Below are 24299 nucleotides of genomic sequence, written 5' to 3'. Positions count from 1 at the left end.
GGCATTTCCTGTCACGGGCGCTAGGCCTACCCACACAAGTCAGGTATCATTTTTATCGGGAGATGTGGGGGAACGCTGGGTGGAAGGAAATTCGTGGCTCCTCTCAGATTCCAGAACTTTCTGCCACAGAAATGTGAGGAACATGTGTTTTTTTAGCCAAATTTTGAGGTTTGCAAAGGATTCTGGGTAACAGAACCTGGTCCGAGCCACACAAGTCACCCCATCTTGTATTCCCCTAGGTCTCTAGTTTTCAGAAATGCACAGATTTGGTAGGTTTCCCTAGGTGGCGGCTGAGCTACAGGCCAAAATCTACAGGTAGGCACTTTGCAAAAAAACACCTCTGTTTTCCTTCACCAATTTGGCTGTGTCCACGTTGCGCTTTGGGGCATTTCCTGTCACGGGCGCTAGGCCTACCCACACAAGTGAGGTATCATTTTTATCGGGAGACGTGGGGGAACGCTGGGTGGAAGGGAATTCGTGGCTCCTCTCAGATTCCAGAACTTTCTGCCACAGAAATGTGAGGAACATGTGTTTTTTTAGCCAAATTTTGAGGTTTGCAAAGGATTCTGGGTAACAGAACCTGGTCCGAGCCACACAAGTCACCCCATCTTGGATTCCCCTAGGTCTCTAGTTTTCAGAAATGCACAGGTTTGGTAGGTTTCCCTAGGTGCCGGCTGAGCTACAGGCCAAAATCTACAGGTAGGCACTTAGCAAAAAACACCTCTGTTTTCCTTCACAAATTTGGATGTGTCCACGTTGTGCTTTGGGGCGTTTCCTGTCGCGGGCGCTAGGCCTACCCACACATGTGAGGTATCATTTTTATCGTGAGATGTGGGGGAACGCTGGGTGGAAGGAAATTCGTGGCTCCTCTCAGATTCCAGAACGTTCTGCCACAGAAATGTGAGGAACATGAGTTTATTTAGCCAAATTTTGATGTTTGCAAAGGATTCTGGGTAACAGAACCTGGTCCTAGCCACACAAGTCACCCCATCTTGGATTCCCCTAGGTCTCTAGTTTTCAGAAATGCACAGGTTTGGTAGGTTTCCCTAAGTGCCGGCTGAGCTACAGGCCAAAATCTACAGGTAGGCACTTAGCAAAAAACACCTCTGTTTTCCTTCACAAATTTGGATGTGTCCACGTTGCGCTTTGGGGCGTTTCCTGTCGCGGGCGCTAGGCCTACCCACACATGTGAGGTATAATTTTTATCGTGAGACGTGGGGGAACGCTGTGTGGAAGGAAGTTCGTGGCTCCTCTCAGATTCCAGAACGTTCTGCCACAGAAATTTGAGGAACATGAGTTTATTTAGCCAAATTTTGAGGTTTGCAAAAGATTCTGGGTAACAGAACCTGGTCCGAGCCACACAAGTCACCCCATCTTGGATTCCCCTAGGTCTCTAGTTTTCAGAAATGCACAGGTTTGGTAGGTTTCCCTAGGTGGCGGCTGAGCTACAGGCCAAAATCTACAGGTAGGCACTTTGCAAAAAACACCTCTGTTTTCCTTCACAAATTTGGATGTGTCCACCTTACGCTTTGGGGCGTTTCCTGTCGCGGGCGCTAGGCCTATCCACACATGTGAGGTATCATTTTTATCGTGAGACGTGGGGGAACGCTGGGTGGAAGGAAGTTCGTGGCTCCTCTCAGATTCCAGAACGTTCTGCCACAGAAATGTGAGGAACATGTGTTTTTTTAGCCAAATTTTGAGGTTTGCAAAGGATTCTGGGTAACAGAACCTGGTCCGAGCCACACAAGTCACCCCATCTTGGATTCCCCTAGGTCTCTAGTTTTCAGAAATGCACAGGTTTGGTAGGTTTCCCTAGGTGGCGGCTGAGCTACAGGCCAAAATCTACAGGTAGGCACTTTGCAAAAAACACCTCTGTTTTCCTTCACAAATTTGGATGTGTCCACGTTGCGCTTTGGGGCGTTTCCTGTCACGGGCGCTAGGCCTATCCACACATGTGAGGTATCATTTTTATCGTGAGACGTGGGGGAACGCTGGGTGGAAGGAAATTCGTGGCTCCTCTCAGATTCCAGAACGTTCTGCCACAGAAATGTGAGTAACATGAGTTTTTTTAGCCAAATTTTGAGGTTTGCAAAGGATTCTGGGTAACAGAACCTGGTCCGAGCCACACAAGTCACCCCATCTTGGATTCCCCTAGGTCTCTAGTTTTCAGAAATGCAAAGGTTTGGTAGGTTTCCCTAGGTGGCGGCTGAGCTACAGGCCAAAATCTACAGGTAGGTACCTTGCAAAAAACACCTCTGTTTTCCTTCACCAATTTGGCTGTGTCCACGTTGCGCTTTGGGGCATTTCCTGTCACGGGCGCTAGGCCTACCCACACAAGTCAGGTATCATTTTTATCGGGAGATGTGGGGGAACGCTGGGTGGAAGGAAATTCGTGGCTCCTCTCAGATTCCAGAACTTTCTGCCACAGAAATGTGAGGAACATGTGTTTTTTTAGCCAAATTTTGAGGTTTGCAAAGGATTCTGGGTAACAGAACCTGGTCCGAGCCACACAAGTCACCCCATCTTGTATTCCCCTAGGTCTCTAGTTTTCAGAAATGCACAGATTTGGTAGGTTTCCCTAGGTGGCGGCTGAGCTACAGGCCAAAATCTACAGGTAGGCACTTTGCAAAAAAACACCTCTGTTTTCCTTCACCAATTTGGCTGTGTCCACGTTGCGCTTTGGGGCATTTCCTGTCACGGGCGCTAGGCCTACCCACACAAGTGAGGTATCATTTTTATCGGGAGACGTGGGGGAACGCTGGGTGGAAGGGAATTCGTGGCTCCTCTCAGATTCCAGAACTTTCTGCCACAGAAATGTGAGGAACATGTGTTTTTTTAGCCAAATTTTGAGGTTTGCAAAGGATTCTGGGTAACAGAACCTGGTCCGAGCCACACAAGTCACCCCATCTTGGATTCCCCTAGGTCTCTAGTTTTCAGAAATGCACAGGTTTGGTAGGTTTCCCTAGGTGCCGGCTGAGCTACAGGCCAAAATCTACAGGTAGGCACTTAGCAAAAAACACCTCTGTTTTCCTTCACAAATTTGGATGTGTCCACGTTGTGCTTTGGGGCGTTTCCTGTCGCGGGCGCTAGGCCTACCCACACATGTGAGGTATCATTTTTATCGTGAGATGTGGGGGAACGCTGGGTGGAAGGAAATTCGTGGCTCCTCTCAGATTCCAGAACGTTCTGCCACAGAAATGTGAGGAACATGAGTTTATTTAGCCAAATTTTGATGTTTGCAAAGGATTCTGGGTAACAGAACCTGGTCCTAGCCACACAAGTCACCCCATCTTGGATTCCCCTAGGTCTCTAGTTTTCAGAAATGCACAGGTTTGGTAGGTTTCCCTAAGTGCCGGCTGAGCTACAGGCCAAAATCTACAGGTAGGCACTTAGCAAAAAACACCTCTGTTTTCCTTCACAAATTTGGATGTGTCCACGTTGCGCTTTGGGGCGTTTCCTGTCGCGGGCGCTAGGCCTACCCACACATGTGAGGTATAATTTTTATCGTGAGACGTGGGGGAACGCTGTGTGGAAGGAAGTTCGTGGCTCCTCTCAGATTCCAGAACGTTCTGCCACAGAAATTTGAGGAACATGAGTTTATTTAGCCAAATTTTGAGGTTTGCAAAAGATTCTGGGTAACAGAACCTGGTCCGAGCCACACAAGTCACCCCATCTTGGATTCCCCTAGGTCTCTAGTTTTCAGAAATGCACAGGTTTGGTAGGTTTCCCTAGGTGGCGGCTGAGCTACAGGCCAAAATCTACAGGTAGGCACTTTGCAAAAAACACCTCTGTTTTCCTTCACAAATTTGGATGTGTCCACCTTACGCTTTGGGGCGTTTCCTGTCGCGGGCGCTAGGCCTATCCACACATGTGAGGTATCATTTTTATCGTGAGACGTGGGGGAACGCTGGGTGGAAGGAAGTTCGTGGCTCCTCTCAGATTCCAGAACGTTCTGCCACAGAAATGTGAGGAACATGTGTTTTTTTAGCCAAATTTTGAGGTTTGCAAAGGATTCTGGGTAACAGAACCTGGTCCGAGCCACACAAGTCACCCCATCTTGGATTCCCCTAGGTCTCTAGTTTTCAGAAATGCACAGGTTTGGTAGGTTTCCCTAGGTGGCGGCTGAGCTACAGGCCAAAATCTACAGGTAGGCACTTTGCAAAAAACACCTCTGTTTTCCTTCACAAATTTGGATGTGTCCACGTTGCACTTTGGGGCGTTTCCTGTCACGGGCGCTAGGCCTATCCACACATGTGAGGTATCATTTTTATCGTGAGACGTGGGGGAACGCTGGGTGGAAGGAAATTCGTGGCTCCTCTCAGATTCCAGAACGTTCTGCCACAGAAATGTGAGTAACATGAGTTTTTTTAGCCAAATTTTGAGGTTTGCAAAGGATTCTGGGTAACAGAACCTGGTCCGAGCCACACAAGTCACCCCATCTTGGATTCCCCTAGGTCTCTAGTTTTCAGAAATGCAAAGGTTTGGTAGGTTTCCCTAGGTGGCGGCTGAGCTACAGGCCAAAATCTACAGGTAGGTACCTTGCAAAAAACACCTCTGTTTTCCTTCACCAATTTGGCTGTGTCCACGTTGCGCTTTGGGGCATTTCCTGTCACGGGCGCTAGGCCTACCCACACAAGTCAGGTATCATTTTTATCGGGAGATGTGGGGGAACGCTGGGTGGAAGGAAATTCGTGGCTCATCTCAGATTCCAGAACTTTCTGCCACAGAAATGTGAGGAACATGTGTTTTTTTAGCCAAATTTTGAGGTTTGCAAAGGATTCTGGGTAACAGAACCTGGTCCGAGCCACACAAGTCACCCCATCTTGGATTCCCCTAGGTCTCTAGTTTTCAGAAATGCACAGGTTTGGTAGGTTTCCCTAGGTGACGGCTGAGCTACAGGCCAAAATCTACAGGTAGGCACTTTGCAAAAAACACCTCTGTTTTCCTTCACCAATTTTTCTGTGTCCACGTTGCGCTTTGGGGCATTTCCTGTCACGGGCACTAGGCCTACCCACACAAGTGAGGTATCATTTTTATCGGGAGACGAGGGGGAACGCTGGGTGGAAGGAAATTCGTGGCTCCTCTCAGATTCCAGAACTTTCTGCCACAGAAATGTGAGGAACATGTGTTTTTTTAGCCAAATTTTGAGGTTTGCAAAGGATTCTGGGTAACAGAACCTGGTCCGAGCCACACAAGTCACCCCATCTTGTATTCCCCTAGGTCTCTAGTTTTCAGAAATGCACAGATTTGGTAGGTTTCCCTAGGTGGCGGCTGAGCTACAGGCCAAAATCTACAGGTAGGCACTTTGCAAAAAAACACCTCTGTTTTCCTTCACCAATTTGGCTGTGTCCACGTTGCGCTTTGGGGCATTTCCTGTCACGGGCGCTAGGCCTACCCACACAAGTGAGGTATCATTTTTATCGGGAGACGTGGGGGAACGCTGGGTGGAAGGAAATTCGTGGCTCCTCTCAGATTCCAGAACTTTCTGCCACAGAAATGTGAGGAACATGTGTTTTTTTAGCCAAATTTTGAGGTTTGCAAAGGATTCTGGGTAACAGAACCTGGTCCGAGCCACACAAGTCACCCCATCTTGGATTCCCCTAGGTCTCTAGTTTTCAGAAATGCACAGGTTTGGTAGGTTTCCCTAGGTGCCGGCTGAGCTACAGGCCAAAATCTACAGGTAGGCACTTAGCAAAAAACACCTCTGTTTTCCTTCACAAATTTGGATGTGTCCACGTTGCGCTTTGGGGCGTTTCCTGTCGCGGGCGCTAGGCCTACCCACACATGTGAGGTATCATTTTTATCGTGAGACGTGGGGGAACGCTGGGTGGAAGGAAATTCGTGGCTCCTCTCAGATTCCAGAACGTTCTGCCACAGAAATGTGAGGAACATGAGTTTATTTAGCCAAATTTTGAGGTTTGCAAAGGATTCTGGGTAACAGAACCTGGTCCGAGCCACACAAGTCACCCCATCTTGGATTCCCCTAGGTCTCTAGTTTTCAGAAATGCACAGGTTTGGTAGGTTTCCCTAGGTGCCGGCTGAGCTACAGGCCAAAATCTACAGGTAGGCACTTAGCAAAAAACACATCTGTTTTCCTTCACAAATTTGGATGTGTCCACGTTGCGCTTTGGGGCGTTTCCTGTCGCGGGCGAAGGCCTACCCACACATGTGAGGTATCATTTTTATCGTGAGACGTAGAGGAACGCTGGGTGGAAGGAAATTCGTGGCTCCTCTCAGATTCCAGAACGTTCTGCCACAGAAATGTGAGGAACATGAGTTTATTTAGCCAAATTTTGAGGTTTGCAAAGGATTCTGGGTAACAGAACCTGGTCCGAGTCACACAAGTCACCCCATCTTGGATTCCCCTAGGTATCTAGTTTTCAGAAATGCACAGGTTTGGTAGGTTTCCCTAGGTGGCGGCTGAGCTACAAGCCAAAATCTACAGGTAGGCACTTTGCAAAAAAACACCTCTGTTTTCCTTCACAAATTTGGATGTGTCCACGTTGCGGTTTGGGGCGTTTCCTGTCGCGGGCGCTAGACCTACCCACACAAGTGAGGTATCATTTTTATCGGGAGACGTGGGGGAACGCTGGGTGGTAGGAAATTCGTGTCTCCTCTCAGATTCCAGAACTTTCTGCCACAGAAAGGAACATGTGTTTTTTTAGCCAAATTTTGAGGTTTGCAAAGGATTCTGGGTAACAGAACCTGGTCCGAGCCACACAAGTCACCCCATCTTGGATTCCCCTAGGTCTCTAGTTTTCAGAAATGCACAGGTTTGGTAGGTTTCCCTAGGTGGCAGCTGAGCTACAGGCCAAAATCTACAGGTAGGCACTTTGCAAAAAACACCTCTGTTTTCCTTCACAAATTTGGATGTGTCCACGTTGCGCTTTGGGGCGTTTCCTGTCACGGGCGCTAGGCCTATCCACACATGTGAGGTATCATTTTTATCGTGAGACGTGGGGGAACGCTGGGTGGAAGGAAATTCGTGGCTCCTCTCAGATTCCAGAACGTTCTGCCACAGAAATGTGAGGAACATGAGTTTTTTTAGCCAAATTTTGAGGTTTGCAAAGGATTCTGGGTAACAGAACCTGGTCCGAGCCACACAAGTCAACCCATCTTGGATTCCCCTAGGTCTCTAGTTTTCAGAAATGCACAGGTTTGGTAGGTTTCCCTAGGTGGCGGCTGAGCTACAGGCCAAAATCTACAGGTAGGCACTTAGCAAAAAACACCTCTGTTTTCCTTCACAAATTTGGATGTGTCCACGTTGCGCTGTGGGGCGTTTCCTGTCGCGGGCGCTAGGCCTACCCACACATGTGAGGTATCATTTTTATCGTGAGACGTGGGGGAACGCTGGGTGGAAGGAAATTCGTGGCTCCTCTCAGATTCCAGAACGTTCTGCCACAGAAATGTGAGGAACATGAGTTTTTTTAGCCAAATTTTGAGGTTTGCAAAGGATTCTGGGTAACAGAACCTGGTCCGAGCCACACAAGTCACCCCATCTTGGATTCCCCTAGGTCTTTAGTTTTCAGAAATGCACAGATTTGGTAGGTTTCCCTAGGTGGCGGCTGAGCTACAGGCCAAAATCTACAGGTAGGCACTTTGCAAAAAAACACCTCTGTTTTCCTTCACCAATTTGGCTGTGTCCACGTTGCGCTTTGGGGCATTTCCTGTCACGGGCGCTAGGCCTACCCACACAAGTGAGGTATCATTTTTATCGGGAGACGTGGGGGAACGCTGGGTGGAAGGGAATTCGTGGCTCCTCTCAGATTCCAGAACTTTCTGCCACAGAAATGTGAGGAACATGTGTTTTTTTAGCCAAATTGTGAGGTTTGCAAAGGATTCTGGGTAACAGAACCTGGTCCGAGCCACACAAGTCACCCCATCTTGGATTCCCCTAGGTCTCTAGTTTTCAGAAATGCACAGGTTTGGTAGGTTTCCCTAGGTGCCGGCTGAGCTACAGGCCAAAATCTACAGGTAGGCACTTTGCAAAAAACACCTCTGTTTTCCTTCACAAATTTGGATGTGTCCACGTTGTGCTTTGGGGCGTTTCCTGTCGCGGGCGCTAGGCCTACCCACACATGTGAGGTATCATTTTTATCGTGAGATGTGGGGGAACGCTGGGTGGAAGGAAATTCGTGGCTCCTCTCAGATTCCAGAACGTTCGCCACAGAAATGTGAGGAACATGAGTTTATTTAGCCAAATTTTGATGTTTGCAAAGGATTCTGGGTAACAGAACCTGGTCCGAGCCACACAAGTCACCCCATCTTGGATTCCCCTAGGTCTCTAGTTTTCAGAAATGCACAGGTTTGGTAGGTTTCCCTAAGTGCCGGCTGAGCTACAGGCCAAAATCTACAGGTAGGCACTTAGCAAAAAACACCTCTGTTTTCCTTCACAAATTTGGATGTGTCCACGTTGCGCTTTGGGGCGTTTCCTGTCGCGGGCGCTAGGCCTACCCACACATGTGAGGTATAATTTTTATCGTGAGACGTGGGGGAACGCTGTGTGGAAGGAAGTTCGTGGCTCCTCTCAGATTCCAGAACGTTCTGCCACAGAAATTTGAGGAACATGAGTTTATTTAGCCAAATTTTGAGGTTTGCAAAGGATTCTGGGTAACAGAACCTGGTCCGAGCCACACAAGTCACCCCATCTTGGATTCCCCTAGGTCTCTAGTTTTCAGAAATGCACAGGTTTGGTAGGTTTCCCTAGGTGGCGGCTGAGCTACAGGCCAAAATCTACAGGTAGGCACTTTGCAAAAAACACCTCTGTTTTCCTTCACAAATTTGGATGTGTCCACCTTACGCTTTGGGGCGTTTCCTGTCGCGGGCGCTAGGCCTATCCACACATGTGAGGTATCATTTTTATCGTGAGACGTGGGGGAACGCTGGGTGGAAGGAAGTTCGTGGCTCCTCTCAGATTCCAGAACGTTCTGCCACAGAAATGTGAGGAACATGTGTTTTTTTAGCCAAATTTTGAGGTTTGCAAAGGATTCTGGGTAACAGAACCTGGTCCGAGCCACACAAGTCACCCCATCTTGGATTCCCCTAGGTCTCTAGTTTTCAGAAATGCACAGGTTTGGTAGGTTTCCCTAGGTGGCGGCTGAGCTACAGGCCAAAATCTACAGGTAGGCACTTTGCAAAAAACACCTCTGTTTTCCTTCACAAATTTGGATGTGTCCACGTTGCGCTTTGGGGCGTTTCCTGTCACGGGCGCTAGGCCTATCCACACATGTGAGGTATCATTTTTATCGTGAGACGTGGGGGAACGCTGGGTGGAAGGAAATTCGTGGCTCCTCTCAGATTCCAGAACGTTCTGCCACAGAAATGTGAGTAACATGAGTTTTTTTAGCCAAATTTTGAGGTTTGCAAAGGATTCTGGGTAACAGAACCTGGTCCGAGCCACACAAGTCACCCCATCTTGGATTCCCCTAGGTCTCTAGTTTTCAGAAATGCAAAGGTTTGGTAGGTTTCCCTAGGTGGCGGCTGAGCTACAGGCCAAAATCTACAGGTAGGTACCTTGCAAAAAACACCTCTGTTTTCCTTCACCAATTTGGCTGTGTCCACGTTGCGCTTTGGGGCATTTCCTGTCACGGGCGCTAGGCCTATCCACACATGTGAGGTATCATTTTTATCGTGAGACGTGGGGGAACGCTGGGTGGAAGGAAATTCGTGGCTCCTCTCAGATTCCAGAACGTTCTGCCACAGAAATGTGAGTAACATGAGTTTTTTTAGCCAAATTTTGAGGTTTGCAAAGGATTCTGGGTAACAGAACCTGGTCCGAGCCACACAAGTCACCCCATCTTGGATTCCCCTAGGTCTCTAGTTTTCAGAAATGCACAGGTTTGGTAGGTTTCCCTAGGTGACGGCTGAGCTACAGGCCAAAATCTACAGGTAGGCACTTTGCAAAAAACACCTCTGTTTTCCTTCACCAATTTTTCTGTGTCCACGTTGCGCTTTGGGGCATTTCCTGTCACGGGCACTAGGCCTACCCACACAAGTGAGGTATCATTTTTATCGGGAGACGAGGGGGAACGCTGGGTGGAAGGAAATTCGTGGCTCCTCTCAGATTCCAGAACTTTCTGCCACAGAAATGTGAGGAACATGTGTTTTTTTAGCCAAATTTTGAGGTTTGCAAAGGATTCTGGGTAACAGAACCTGGTCCGAGCCACACAAGTCACCCCATCTTGTATTCCCCTAGGTCTCTAGTTTTCAGAAATGCACAGATTTGGTAGGTTTCCCTAGGTGGCGGCTGAGCTACAGGCCAAAATCTACAGGTAGGCACTTTGCAAAAAAACACCTCTGTTTTCCTTCACCAATTTGGCTGTGTCCACGTTGCGCTTTGGGGCATTTCCTGTCACGGGCGCTAGGCCTACCCACACAAGTGAGGTATCATTTTTATCGGGAGACGTGGGGGAACGCTGGGTGGAAGGAAATTCGTGGCTCCTCTCAGATTCCAGAACTTTCTGCCACAGAAATGTGAGGAACATGTGTTTTTTTAGCCAAATTTTGAGGTTTGCAAAGGATTCTGGGTAACAGAACCTGGTCCGAGCCACACAAGTCACCCCATCTTGGATTCCCCTAGGTCTCTAGTTTTCAGAAATGCACAGGTTTGGTAGGTTTCCCTAGGTGCCGGCTGAGCTACAGTCCAAAATCTACAGGTAGGCACTTAGCAAAAAACACCTCTGTTTTCCTTCACAAATTTGGATGTGTCCACGTTGCGCTTTGGGGCGTTTCCTGTCGCGGGCGCTAGGCCTACCCACACATGTGAGGTATCATTTTTATCGTGAGACGTGGGGGAACGCTGGGTGGAAGGAAATTCGTGGCTCCTCTCAGATTCCAGAACGTTCTGCCACAGAAATGTGAGGAACATGAGTTTATTTAGCCAAATTTTGAGGTTTGCAAAGGATTCTGGGTAACAGAACCTGGTCCGAGCCACACAAGTCACCCCATCTTGGATTCCCCTAGGTCTCTAGTTTTCAGAAATGCACAGGTTTGGTAGGTTTCCCTAGGTGCCGGCTGAGCTACAGGCCAAAATCTACAGGTAGGCACTTAGCAAAAAACACATCTGTTTTCCTTCACAAATTTGGATGTGTCCACGTTGCGCTTTGGGGCGTTTCCTGTCGCGGGCGAAGGCCTACCCACACATGTGAGGTATCATTTTTATCGTGAGACGTAGAGGAACGCTGGGTGGAAGGAAATTCGTGGCTCCTCTCAGATTCCAGAACGTTCTGCCACAGAAATGTGAGGAACATGAGTTTATTTAGCCAAATTTTGAGGTTTGCAAAGGATTCTGGGTAACAGAACCTGGTCCGAGTCACACAAGTCACCCCATCTTGGATTCCCCTAGGTATCTAGTTTTCAGAAATGCACAGGTTTGGTAGGTTTCCCTAGGTGGCGGCTGAGCTACAAGCCAAAATCTACAGGTAGGCACTTTGCAAAAAAACACCTCTGTTTTCCTTCACAAATTTGGATGTGTCCACGTTGCGGTTTGGGGCGTTTCCTGTCGCGGGCGCTAGACCTACCCACACAAGTGAGGTATCATTTTTATCGGGAGACGTGGGGGAACGCTGGGTGGTAGGAAATTCGTGTCTCCTCTCAGATTCCAGAACTTTCTGCCACAGAAAGGAACATGTGTTTTTTTAGCCAAATTTTGAGGTTTGCAAAGGATTCTGGGTAACAGAACCTGGTCCGAGCCACACAAGTCACCCCATCTTGGATTCCCCTAGGTCTCTAGTTTTCAGAAATGCACAGGTTTGGTAGGTTTCCCTAGGTGGCAGCTGAGCTACAGGCCAAAATCTACAGGTAGGCACTTTGCAAAAAACACCTCTGTTTTCCTTCACAAATTTGGATGTGTCCACGTTGCGCTTTGGGGCGTTTCCTGTCACGGGCGCTAGGCCTATCCACACATGTGAGGTATCATTTTTATCGTGAGACGTGGGGGAACGCTGGGTGGAAGGAAATTCGTGGCTCCTCTCAGATTCCAGAAGGTTCTGCCACAGAAATGTGAGGAACATGAGTTTTTTTAGCCAAATTTTGAGGTTTGCAAAGGATTCTGGGTAACAGAACCTGGTCCGAGCCACACAAGTCAACCCATCTTGGATTCCCCTAGGTCTCTAGTTTTCAGAAATGCACAGGTTTGGTAGGTTTCCCTAGGTGGCGGCTGAGCTACAGGCCAAAATCTACAGGTAGGTACCTTGCAAAAAACACCTCTGTTTTCCTTCACCAATTTGGCTGTGTCCACGTTGCGCTTTGGGGCATTTCCTGTCACGGGCGCTAGGCCTACCCACACAAGTCAGGTATCATTTTTATCGGGAGATGTGGGGGAACGCTGGGTGGAAGGAAATTCGTGGCTCCTCTCAGATTCCAGAACTTTCTGCCACAGAAATGTGAGGAACATGTGTTTTTTTAGCCAAATTTTGAGGTTTGCAAAGGATTCTGGGTAACAGAACCTGGTCCGAGCCACACAAGTCACCCCATCTTGTATTCCCCTAGGTCTCTAGTTTTCAGAAATGCACAGATTTGGTAGGTTTCCCTAGGTGGCGGCTGAGCTACAGGCCAAAATCTACAGGTAGGCACTTTGCAAAAAAACACCTCTGTTTTCCTTCACCAATTTGGCTGTGTCCACGTTGCGCTTTGGGGCATTTCCTGTCACGGGCGCTAGGCCTACCCACACAAGTGAGGTATCATTTTTATCGGGAGACGTGGGGGAACGCTGGGTGGAAGGGAATTCGTGGCTCCTCTCAGATTCCAGAACTTTCTGCCACAGAAATGTGAGGAACATGTGTTTTTTTAGCCAAATTTTGAGGTTTGCAAAGGATTCTGGGTAACAGAACCTGGTCCGAGCCACACAAGTCACCCCATCTTGGATTCCCCTAGGTCTCTAGTTTTCAGAAATGCACAGGTTTGCTAGGTTTCCCTAGGTGCCGGCTGAGCTACAGGCCAAAATCTACAGGTAGGCACTTAGCAAAAAACACCTCTGTTTTCCTTCACAAATTTGGATGTGTCCACGTTGTGCTTTGGGGCGTTTCCTGTCGCGGGCGCTAGGCCTACCCACACATGTGAGGTATCATTTTTATCGTGAGATGTGGGGGAACGCTGGGTGGAAGGAAATTCGTGGCTCCTCTCAGATTCCAGAACGTTCTGCCACAGAAATGTGAGGAACATGAGTTTATTTAGCCAAATTTTGATGTTTGCAAAGGATTCTGGGTAACAGAACCTGGTCCGAGCCACACAAGTCACCCCATCTTGGATTCCCCTAGGTCTCTAGTTTTCAGAAATGCACAGGTTTGGTAGGTTTCCCTAAGTGCCGGCTGAGCTACAGGCCAAAATCTACAGGTAGGCACTTAGCAAAAAACACCTCTGTTTTCCTTCACAAATTTGGATGTGTCCACGTTGCGCTTTGGGGCGTTTCCTGTCGCGGGCGCTAGGCCTACCCACACATGTGAGGTATAATTTTTATCGTGAGACGTGGGGGAACGCTGTGTGGAAGGAAGTTCGTGGCTCCTCTCAGATTCCAGAACGTTCTGCCACAGAAATTTGAGGAACATGAGTTTATTTAGCCAAATTTTGAGGTTTGCAAAGGATTCTGGGTAACAGAACCTGGTCCGAGCCACACAAGTCACCCCATCTTGGATTCCCCTAGGTCTCTAGTTTTCAGAAATGCACAGGTTTGGTAGGTTTCCCTAGGTGGCGGCTGAGCTACAGGCCAAAATCTACAGGTAGGCACTTTGCAAAAAACACCTCTGTTTTCCTTCACAAATTTGGATGTGTCCACCTTACGCTTTGGGGCGTTTCCTGTCGCGGGCGCTAGGCCTATCCACACATGTGAGGTATCATTTTTATCGTGAGACGTGGGGGAACGCTGGGTGGAAGGAAGTTCGTGGCTCCTCTCAGATTCCAGAACGTTCTGCCACAGAAATGTGAGGAACATGTGTTTTTTTAGCCAAATTTTGAGGTTTGCAAAGGATTCTGGGTAACAGAACCTGGTCCGAGCCACACAAGTCACCCCATCTTGGATTCCCCTAGGTCTCTAGTTTTCAGAAATGCACAGGTTTGGTAGGTTTCCCTAGGTGGCGGCTGAGCTACAGGCCAAAATCTACAGGTAGGCACTTTGCAAAAAACACCTCTGTTTTCCTTCACAAATTTGGATGTGTCCACGTTGCGCTTTGGGGCGTTTCCTGTCACGGGTGCTAGGCCTATCCACACATGTGAGGTATCATTTTTATCGTGAGACGTGGGGGAACGCTGGGTGGAAGGAAATTCGTGGCTCCTCTCAGATTCCAGAACGTTCTGCCACAGAAATGTGAGTAACATGAGTTTTTTTAGCCAAATTTTGAGGTTTGCAAAGGATTCTGGGTAACAGAACCTGGTCTGAGCCACACAAGTCACCCCATCTTGGATTCCCCTAGGTCTCTAGTTTTCAGAAATGCAAAGGTTTGGTAGGTTTCCCTAGGTGGCGGCTGAGCTACAGGCCAAAATCTACAGGTAGGTACCTTGCAAAAAACACCTCTGTTTTCCTTCACCAATTTGGCTGTGTCCACGTTGCGCTTTGGGGCATTTCCTGTCACGGGCGCTAGGCCTACCCACACAAGTCAGGTATCATTTTTATCGGGAGATGTGGGGGAACGCTGGGTGGAAGGAAATTCGTGGCTCCTCTCAGATTCCAGAACTTTCTGCCACAGAAATGTGAGGAACATGTGTTTTTTTAGCCAAATTTTGAGGTTTGCAAAGGATTCTGGGTAACAGAACCTGGTCCGAGCCACACAAGTCACCCCATCTTGTATTCCCCTAGGTCTCTAGTTTTCAGAAATGCACAGATTTGGTAGGTTTCCCTAGGTGGCGGCTGAGCTACAGGCCAAAATCTACAGGTAGGCACTTTGCAAAAAAACACCTCTGTTTTCCTTCACCAATTTGGCTGTGTCCACGTTGCGCTTTGGGGCATTTCCTGTCACGGGCGCTAGGCCTACCCACACAAGTGAGGTATCATTTTTATCGGGAGACGTGGGGGAACGCTGGGTGGAAGGGAATTCGTGGCTCCTCTCAGATTCCAGAACTTTCTGCCACAGAAATGTGAGGAACATGTGTTTTTTTAGCCAAATTTTGAGGTTTGCAAAGGATTCTGGGTAACAGAACCTGGTCCGAGCCACACAAGTCACCCCATCTTGGATTCCCCTAGGTCTCTAGTTTTCAGAAATGCACAGGTTTGGTAGGTTTCCCTAGGTGCCGGCTGAGCTACAGGCCAAAATCTACAGGTAGGCACTTAGCAAAAAACACCTCTGTTTTCCTTCACAAATTTGGATGTGTCCACGTTGTGCTTTGGGGCGTTTCCTGTCGCGGGCGCTAGGCCTACCCACACATGTGAGGTATCATTTTTATCGTGAGATGTGGGGGAACGCTGGGTGGAAGGAAATTCGTGGCTCCTCTCAGATTCCAGAACGTTCTGCCACAGAAATGTGAGGAACATGAGTTTATTTAGCCAAATTTTGATGTTTGCAAAGGATTCTGGGTAACAGAACCTGGTCCTAGCCACACAAGTCACCCCATCTTGGATTCCCCTAGGTCTCTAGTTTTCAGAAATGCACAGGTTTGGTAGGTTTCCCTAAGTGCCGGCTGAGCTACAGGCCAAAATCTACAGGTAGGCACTTAGCAAAAAACACCTCTGTTTTCCTTCACAAATTTGGATGTGTCCACGTTGCGCTTTGGGGCGTTTCCTGTCGCGGGCGCTAGGCCTACCCACACATGTGAGGTATAATTTTTATCGTGAGACGTGGGGGAACGCTGTGTGGAAGGAAGTTCGTGGCTCCTCTCAGATTCCAGAACGTTCTGCCACAGAAATTTGAGGAACATGAGTTTATTTAGCCAAATTTTGAGGTTTGCAAAGGATTCTGGGTAACAGAACCTGGTCCGAGCCACACAAGTCACCCCATCTTGGATTCCCCTAGGTCTCTAGTTTTCAGAAATGCACAGGTTTGGTAGGTTTCCCTAGGTGGCGGCTGAGCTACAGGCCAAAATCTACAGGTAGGCACTTTGCAAAAAACACCTCTGTTTTCCTTCACAAATTTGGATGTGTCCACCTTACGCTTTGGGGCGTTTCCTGTCGCGGGCGCTAGGCCTATCCACACATGTGAGGTATCATTTTTATCGTGAGACGTGGGGGAACGCTGGGTGGAAGGAAGTTCGTGGCTCCTCTCAGATTCCAGAACGTTCTGCCACAGAAATGTGAGGAACATGTGTTTTTTTAGCCAAATTTTGAGGTTTGCAAAGGATTCTGGGTAACAGAACCTGGTCCGAGCCACACAAGTCACCCCATCTTGGATTCCCCTAGGTCTCTAGTTTTCAGAAATGCACAGGTTTGGTAGGTTTCCCTAGGTGGCGGCTGAGCTACAGGCCAAAATCTACAGGTAGGCACTTTGCAAAAAACACCTCTGTTTTCCTTCACAAATTTGGATGTGTCCACGTTGCGCTTTGGGGCGTTTCCTGTCACGGGCGCTAGGCCTATCCACACATGTGAGGTATCATTTTTATCGTGAGACGTGGGGGAACGCTGGGTGGAAGGAAATTCGTGGCTCCTCTCAGATTCCAGAACGTTCTGCCACAGAAATGTGAGTAACATGAGTTTTTTTAGCCAAATTTTGAGGTTTGCAAAGGATTCTGGGTAACAGAACCTAGTCCGAGCCACACAAGTCACCCCATCTTGGATTCCCCTAGGTCTCTAGTTTTCAGAAATGCAAAGGTTTGGTAGGTTTCCGTAGGTGGCGGCTGAGCTACAGGCCAAAATCTACAGGTAGGTACCTTGCAAAAAACACCTCTGTTTTCCTTCACCAATTTGGCTGTGTCCACGTTGCGCTTTGGGGCATTTCCTGTCACGGGCGCTAGGCCTACCCACACAAGTCAGGTATCATTTTTATCGGGAGATGTGGGGGAACGCTGGGTGGAAGGAAATTCGTGGCTCATCTCAGATTCCAGAACTTTCTGCCACAGAAATGTGAGGAACATGTGTTTTTTTAGCCAAATTTTGAGGTTTGCAAAGGATTCTGGGTAACAGAACCTGGTCCGAGCCACACAAGTCACCCCATCTTGGATTCCCCTAGGTCTCTAGTTTTCAGAAATGCACAGGTTTGGTAGGTTTCCCTAGGTGACGGCTGAGCTACAGGCCAAAATCTACAGGTAGGCACTTTGCAAAAAACACCTCTGTTTTCCTTCACCAATTTTTCTGTGTCCACGTTGCGCTTTGGGGCATTTCCTGTCACGGGCACTAGGCCTACCCACACAAGTGAGGTATCATTTTTATCGGGAGACGAGGGGGAACGCTGGGTGGAAGGAAATTCGTGGCTCCTCTCAGATTCCAGAACTTTCTGCCACAGAAATGTGAGGAACATGTGTTTTTTTAGCCAAATTTTGAGGTTTGCAAAGGATTCTGGGTAACAGAACCTGGTCCGAGCCACACAAGTCACCCCATCTTGTATTCCCCTAGGTCTCTAGTTTTCAGAAATGCACAGATTTGGTAGGTTTCCCTAGGTGGCGGCTGAGCTACAGGCCAAAATCTACAGGTAGGCACTTTGCAAAAAAACACCTCTGTTTTCCTTCACCAATTTGGCTGTGTCCACGTTGCGCTTTGGGGCATTTCCTGTCACGGGCGCTAGGCCTACCCACACAAGTGAGGTATCATTTTTATCGGGAGACGTGGGGGAACGCTGGGTGGAAGGAAATTCGTGGCTCCTCTCAGATTCCAGAACTTTCTGCCACAGAAATGTGAGGAACATGTGTTTTTTTAGCCAAATTTTGAGGTTTGCAAAGGATTCTGGGTAACAGAACCTGGTCCGAGCCACACAAGTCACCCCATCTTGGATTCCCCTAGGTCTCTAGTTTTCAGAAATGCACAGGTTTGGTAGGTTTCCCTAGGTGCCGGCTGAGCTACAGGCCAAAATCTACAGGTAGGCACTTAGCAAAAAACACCTCTGTTTTCCTTCACAAATTTGGATGTGTCCACGTTGCGCTTTGGGGCGTTTCCTGTCGCGGGCGCTAGGCCTACCCACACATGTGAGGTATCATTTTTATCGTGAGACGTGGGGGAACGCTGGGTGGAAGGAAATTCGTGGCTCCTCTCAGATTCCAGAACGTTCTGCCACAGAAATGTGAGGAACATGAGTTTATTTAGCCAAATTTTGAGGTTTGCAAAGGATTCTGGGTAACAGAACCTGGTCCGAGCCACACAAGTCACCCCATCTTGGATTCCCCTAGGTCTCTAGTTTTCAGAAATGCACAGGTTTGGTAGGTTTCCCTAGGTGCCGGCTGAGCTACAGGCCAAAATCTACAGGTAGGCACTTAGCAAAAAACACATCTGTTTTCCTTCACAAATTTGGATGTGTCCACGTTGCGCTTTGGGGCGTTTCCTGTCGCGGGCGAAGGCCTACCCACACATGTGAGGTATCATTTTTATCGTGAGACGTAGAGGAACGCTGGGTGGAAGGAAATTCGTGGCTCCTCTCAGATTCCAGAACGTTCTGCCACAGAAATGTGAGGAACATGAGTTTATTTAGCCAAATTTTGAGGTTTGCAAAGGATTCTGGGTAACAGAACCTGGTCCGAGTCACACAAGTCACCCCATCTTGGATTCCCCTAGGTATCTAGTTTTCAGAAATGCACAGGTTTGGTAGGTTTCCCTAGGTGGCGGCTGAGCTACAAGCCAAAATCTACAGGTAGGCACTTTGCAAAAAAACACCTCTGTTTTCCTTCACAAATTTGGATGTGTCCACGTTGCGGTTTGGGGCGTTTCCTGTCGCGGGCGCTAGACCTACCCACACAAGTGAGGTATCATTTTTATCGGGAGACGTGGGGGAACGCTGGGTGGTAGGAAATTCGTGTCTCCTCTCAGATTCCAGAACTTTCTGCCACAGAAAGGAACATGTGTTTTTTTAGCCAAATTTTGAGGTTTGCAAAGGATTCTGGGTAACAGAACCTGGTCCGAGCCACACAAGTCACCCCATCTTGGATTCCCCTAGGTCTCTAGTTTTCAGAAATGCACAGGTTTGGTAGGTTTCCCTAGGTGGCAGCTGAGCTACAGGCCAAAATCTACAGGTAGGCACTTTGCAAAAAACACCTCTGTTTTCCTTCACAAATTTGGATGTGTCCACGTTGCGCTTTGGGGCGTTTCCTGTCACGGGCGCTAGGCCTATCCACACATGTGAGGTATCATTTTTATCGTGAGACGTGGGGGAACGCTGGGTGGAAGGAAATTCGTGGCTCCTCTCAGATTCCAGAACGTTCTGCCACAGAAATGTGAGGAACATGAGTTTTTTTAGCCAAATTTTGAGGTTTGCAAAGGATTCTGGGTAACAGAACCTGGTCCGAGCCACACAAGTCAACCCATCTTGGATTCCCCTAGGTCTCTAGTTTTCAGAAATGCACAGGTTTGGTAGGTTTCCCTAGGTGGCGGCTGAGCTACAGGCCAAAATCTACAGGTAGGCACTTAGCAAAAAACACCTCTGTTTTCCTTCACAAATTTGGATGTGTCCACGTTGCGCTGTGGGGCGTTTCCTGTCGCGGGCGCTAGGCCTACCCACACATGTGAGGTATCATTTTTATCGTGAGACGTGGGGGAACGCTGGGTGGAAGGAAATTCGTGGCTCCTCTCAGATTCCAGAACGTTCTGCCACAGAAATGTGAGGAACATGAGTTTTTTTAGCCAAATTTTGAGGTTTGCAAAGGATTCTGGGTAACAGAACCTGGTCCGAGCCACACAAGTCACCCCATCTTGGATTCCCCTAGGTCTTTAGTTTTCAGAAATGCACAGATTTGGTAGGTTTCCCTAGGTGGCGGCTGAGCTACAGGCCAAAATCTACAGGTAGGCACTTTGCAAAAAAACACCTCTGTTTTCCTTCACCAATTTGGCTGTGTCCACGTTGCGCTTTGGGGCATTTCCTGTCACGGGCGCTAGGCCTACCCACACAAGTGAGGTATCATTTTTATCGGGAGACGTGGGGGAACGCTGGGTGGAAGGGAATTCGTGGCTCCTCTCAGATTCCAGAACTTTCTGCCACAGAAATGTGAGGAACATGTGTTTTTTTAGCCAAATTTTGAGGTTTGCAAAGGATTCTGGGTAACAGAACCTGGTCCGAGCCACACAAGTCACCCCATCTTGGATTCCCCTAGGTCTCTAGTTTTCAGAAATGCACAGGTTTGGTAGGTTTCCCTAGGTGCCGGCTGAGCTACAGGCCAAAATCTACAGGTAGGCACTTTGCAAAAAACACCTCTGTTTTCCTTCACAAATTTGGATGTGTCCACGTTGTGCTTTGGGGCGTTTCCTGTCGCGGGCGCTAGGCCTACCCACACATGTGAGGTATCATTTTTATCGTGAGATGTGGGGGAACGCTGGGTGGAAGGAAATTCGTGGCTCCTCTCAGATTCCAGAACGTTCGCCACAGAAATGTGAGGAACATGAGTTTATTTAGCCAAATTTTGATGTTTGCAAAGGATTCTGGGTAACAGAACCTGGTCCGAGCCACACAAGTCACCCCATCTTGGATTCCCCTAGGTCTCTAGTTTTCAGAAATGCACAGGTTTGGTAGGTTTCCCTAAGTGCCGGCTGAGCTACAGGCCAAAATCTACAGGTAGGCACTTAGCAAAAAACACCTCTGTTTTCCTTCACAAATTTGGATGTGTCCACGTTGCGCTTTGGGGCGTTTCCTGTCGCGGGCGCTAGGCCTACCCACACATGTGAGGTATAATTTTTATCGTGAGACGTGGGGGAACGCTGTGTGGAAGGAAGTTCGTGGCTCCTCTCAGATTCCAGAACGTTCTGCCACAGAAATTTGAGGAACATGAGTTTATTTAGCCAAATTTTGAGGTTTGCAAAGGATTCTGGGTAACAGAACCTGGTCCGAGCCACACAAGTCACCCCATCTTGGATTCCCCTAGGTCTCTAGTTTTCAGAAATGCACAGGTTTGGTAGGTTTCCCTAGGTGGCGGCTGAGCTACAGGCCAAAATCTACAGGTAGGCACTTTGCAAAAAACACCTCTGTTTTCCTTCACAAATTTGGATGTGTCCACCTTACGCTTTGGGGCGTTTCCTGTCGCGGGCGCTAGGCCTATCCACACATGTGAGGTATCATTTTTATCGTGAGACGTGGGGGAACGCTGGGTGGAAGGAAGTTCGTGGCTCCTCTCAGATTCCAGAACGTTCTGCCACAGAAATGTGAGGAACATGTGTTTTTTTAGCCAAATTTTGAGGTTTGCAAAGGATTCTGGGTAACAGAACCTGGTCCGAGCCACACAAGTCACCCCATCTTGGATTCCCCTAGGTCTCTAGTTTTCAGAAATGCACAGGTTTGGTAGGTTTCCCTAGGTGCCGGCTGAGCTACAGGCCAAAATCTACAGGTAGGCACTTTGCAAAAAACACCTCTGTTTTCCTTCACAAATTTGGATGTGTCCACGTTGCGCTTTGGGGCGTTTCCTGTCACGGGTGCTAGGCCTATCCAAACATGTGAGGTATCATTTTTATCGTGAGACGTGGGGGAACGCTGGGTGGAAGGAAATTCGTGGCTCCTCTCAGATTCCAGAACGTTCTGCCACAGAAATGTGAGTAACATGAGTTTTTTTAGCCAAATTTTGAGGTTTGCAAAGGATTCTGGGTAACAGAACCTGGTCTGAGCCACACAAGTCACCCCATCTTGGATTCCCCTAGGTCTCTAGTTTTCAGAAATGCAAAGGTTTGGTAGGTTTCCCTAGGTGGCGGCTGAGCTACAGGCCAAAATCTACAGGTAGGTACCTTGCAAAAAACACCTCTGTTTTCCTTCACCAATTTGGCTGTGTCCACGTTGCGCTTTGGGGCATTTCCTGTCACGGGCGCTAGGCCTACCCACACAAGTCAGGTATCATTTTTATCGGGAGATGTGGGGGAACGCTGGGTGGAAGGAAATTCGTGGCTCCTCTCAGATTCCAGAACTTTCTGCCACAGAAATGTGAGGAACATGTGTTTTTTTAGCCAAATTTTGAGGTTTGCAAAGGATTCTGGGTAACAGAACCTGGTCCGAGCCACACAAGTCACCCCATCTTGTATTCCCCTAGGTCTCTAGTTTTCAGAAATGCACAGATTTGGTAGGTTTCCCTAGGTGGCGGCTGAGCTACATGCCAAAATCTACAGGTAGGCACTTTGCAAAAAAACACCTCTGTTTTCCTTCACTAATTTGGCTGTGTCCACGTTGCGCTTTGGGGCATTTCCTGTCACGGGCGCTAGGCCTACCCACACAAGTGAGGTATCATTTTTATCGGGAGACGTGGGGGAACGCTGGGTGGAAGGAAATTCGTGGCTCCTCTCAGATTCCAGAACTTTCTGCCACAGAAATGTGAGGAACATGTGTTTTTTTAGCCAAATTTTGAGGTTTGCAAAGGATTCTGGGTAACAGAACCTGGTCCGAGCCACACAAGTCACCCCATCTTGGATTCCCCTAGGTCTCTAGTTTTCAGAAATGCACAGGTTTGGTAGGTTTCCCTAGGTGCCGGCTGAGCTACAGGCCAAAATCTACAGGTAGGCACTTAGCAAAAAACACCTCTGTTTTCCTTCACAAATTTGGATGTGTCCACGTTGCGCTTTGGGGCGTTTCCTGTCGCGGGCGCTAGGCCTACCCACACATGTGAGGTATCATTTTTATCGTGAGACGTGGGGGAACGCTGGGTGGAAGGAAATTCGTGGCTCCTCTCAGATTCCAGAACGTTCTGCCACAGAAATGTGAGGAACATGAGTTTATTTAGCCAAATTTTGAGGTTTGCAAAGGATTCTGGGTAACAGAACCTGGTCCGAGCCACACAAGTCACCCCATCTTGGATTCCCCTAGGTCTCTAGTTTTCAGAAATGCACAGGTTTGGTAGGTTTCCCTAGGTGCCGGCTGAGCTACAGGCCAAAATCTACAGGTAGGCACTTAGCAAAAAACACATCTGTTTTCCTTCACAAATTTGGATGTGTCCACGTTGCGCTTTGGGGCGTTTCCTGTCGCGGGCGAAGGCCTACCCACACATGTGAGGTATCATTTTTATCGTGAGACGTAGGGGAACGCTGGGTGGAAGGAAATTCGTGGCTCCTCTCAGATTCCAGAACGTTCTGCCACAGAAATGTGAGGAACATGAGTTTATTTAGCCAAATTTTGAGGTTTGCAAAGGATTCTGGGTAACAGAACCTGGTCCGAGTCACACAAGTCACCCCATCTTGGATTCCCCTAGGTATTTAGTTTTCAGAAATGCACAGGTTTGGTAGGTTTCCCTAGGTGGCGGCTGAGCTACAAGCCAAAATCTACAGGTAGGCACTTTGCAAAAAAACACCTCTGTTTTCCTTCACAAATTTGGATGTGTCCACGTTGCGGTTTGGGGCGTTTCCTGTCGCGGGCGCTAGACCTACCCACACAAGTGAGGTATCATTTTTATCGGGAGACGTGGGGGAACGCTGGGTGGTAGGAAATTCGTGTCTCCTCTCAGATTCCAGAACTTTCTGCCACAGAAAGGAACATGTGTTTTTTTAGCCAAATTTTGAGGTTTGCAAAGGATTCTGGGTAACAGACCCTGGTCCGAGCCACACAAGTCACCCCATCTTGGATTCCCCTAGGTCTCTAGTTTTCAGAAATGCACAGGTTTGGTAGGTTTCCCTAGGTGGCGGCTGAGCTACAGGCCAAAATCTACAGGTAGGCACTTTGCAAAAAACACCTCTGTTTTCCTTCACAAATTTGGATGTGTCCACCTTGCGCTTTGGGGCGTCTCCTGTCGCGGGCGCTAGGCCTATCCACACATGTGAGGTATAATTTTTATCGTGAGACGTGGGGGAACGCTGGGTGGAAGGAAGTTCGTGGCTCCTCTCAGATTCCAGATCGTTCTGCCACAGAAATGTGAGGAACATGTGTTTTTTTAGCCAAATTTTGAGGTTTGCAAAGGATTCTGGGTAACAGAACCTGGTCCGAGCCACACAAGTCACCTCATCTTGGATTCCCCTAGGTCTCTAGTTTTCAGAAATGCACAGGTTTGGTAGGTTTCCCTAGGTGGCGGCTGAGCTACAGGCCAAAATCTACAGGTAGGCACTTTGCAAAAAACACCTCTGTTTTCCTTCACAAATTTGGATGTGTCCACGTTGCGCTTTGGGGCGTTTCCTGTCACGGGCGCTAGGCCTATCCACACATGTGAGGTATCATTTTTATCGTGAGACGTGGGGGAACGCTGGGTGGAAGGAAATTCGTGGCTCCTCTCAGATTCCAGAACGTTCTGCCACAGAAATGTGAGGAACATGAGTTTTGTTAGCCAAATTTTGAGGTTTGCAAAGGATT

This window comes from Pleurodeles waltl, chromosome 1_2, assembly GCF_031143425.1.
Source record: "Pleurodeles waltl isolate 20211129_DDA chromosome 1_2, aPleWal1.hap1.20221129, whole genome shotgun sequence".
Taxonomy (NCBI): Eukaryota; Metazoa; Chordata; class Amphibia; order Caudata; family Salamandridae; genus Pleurodeles; species Pleurodeles waltl.
Note: the sequence above shows the minus strand (reverse complement) of the source record.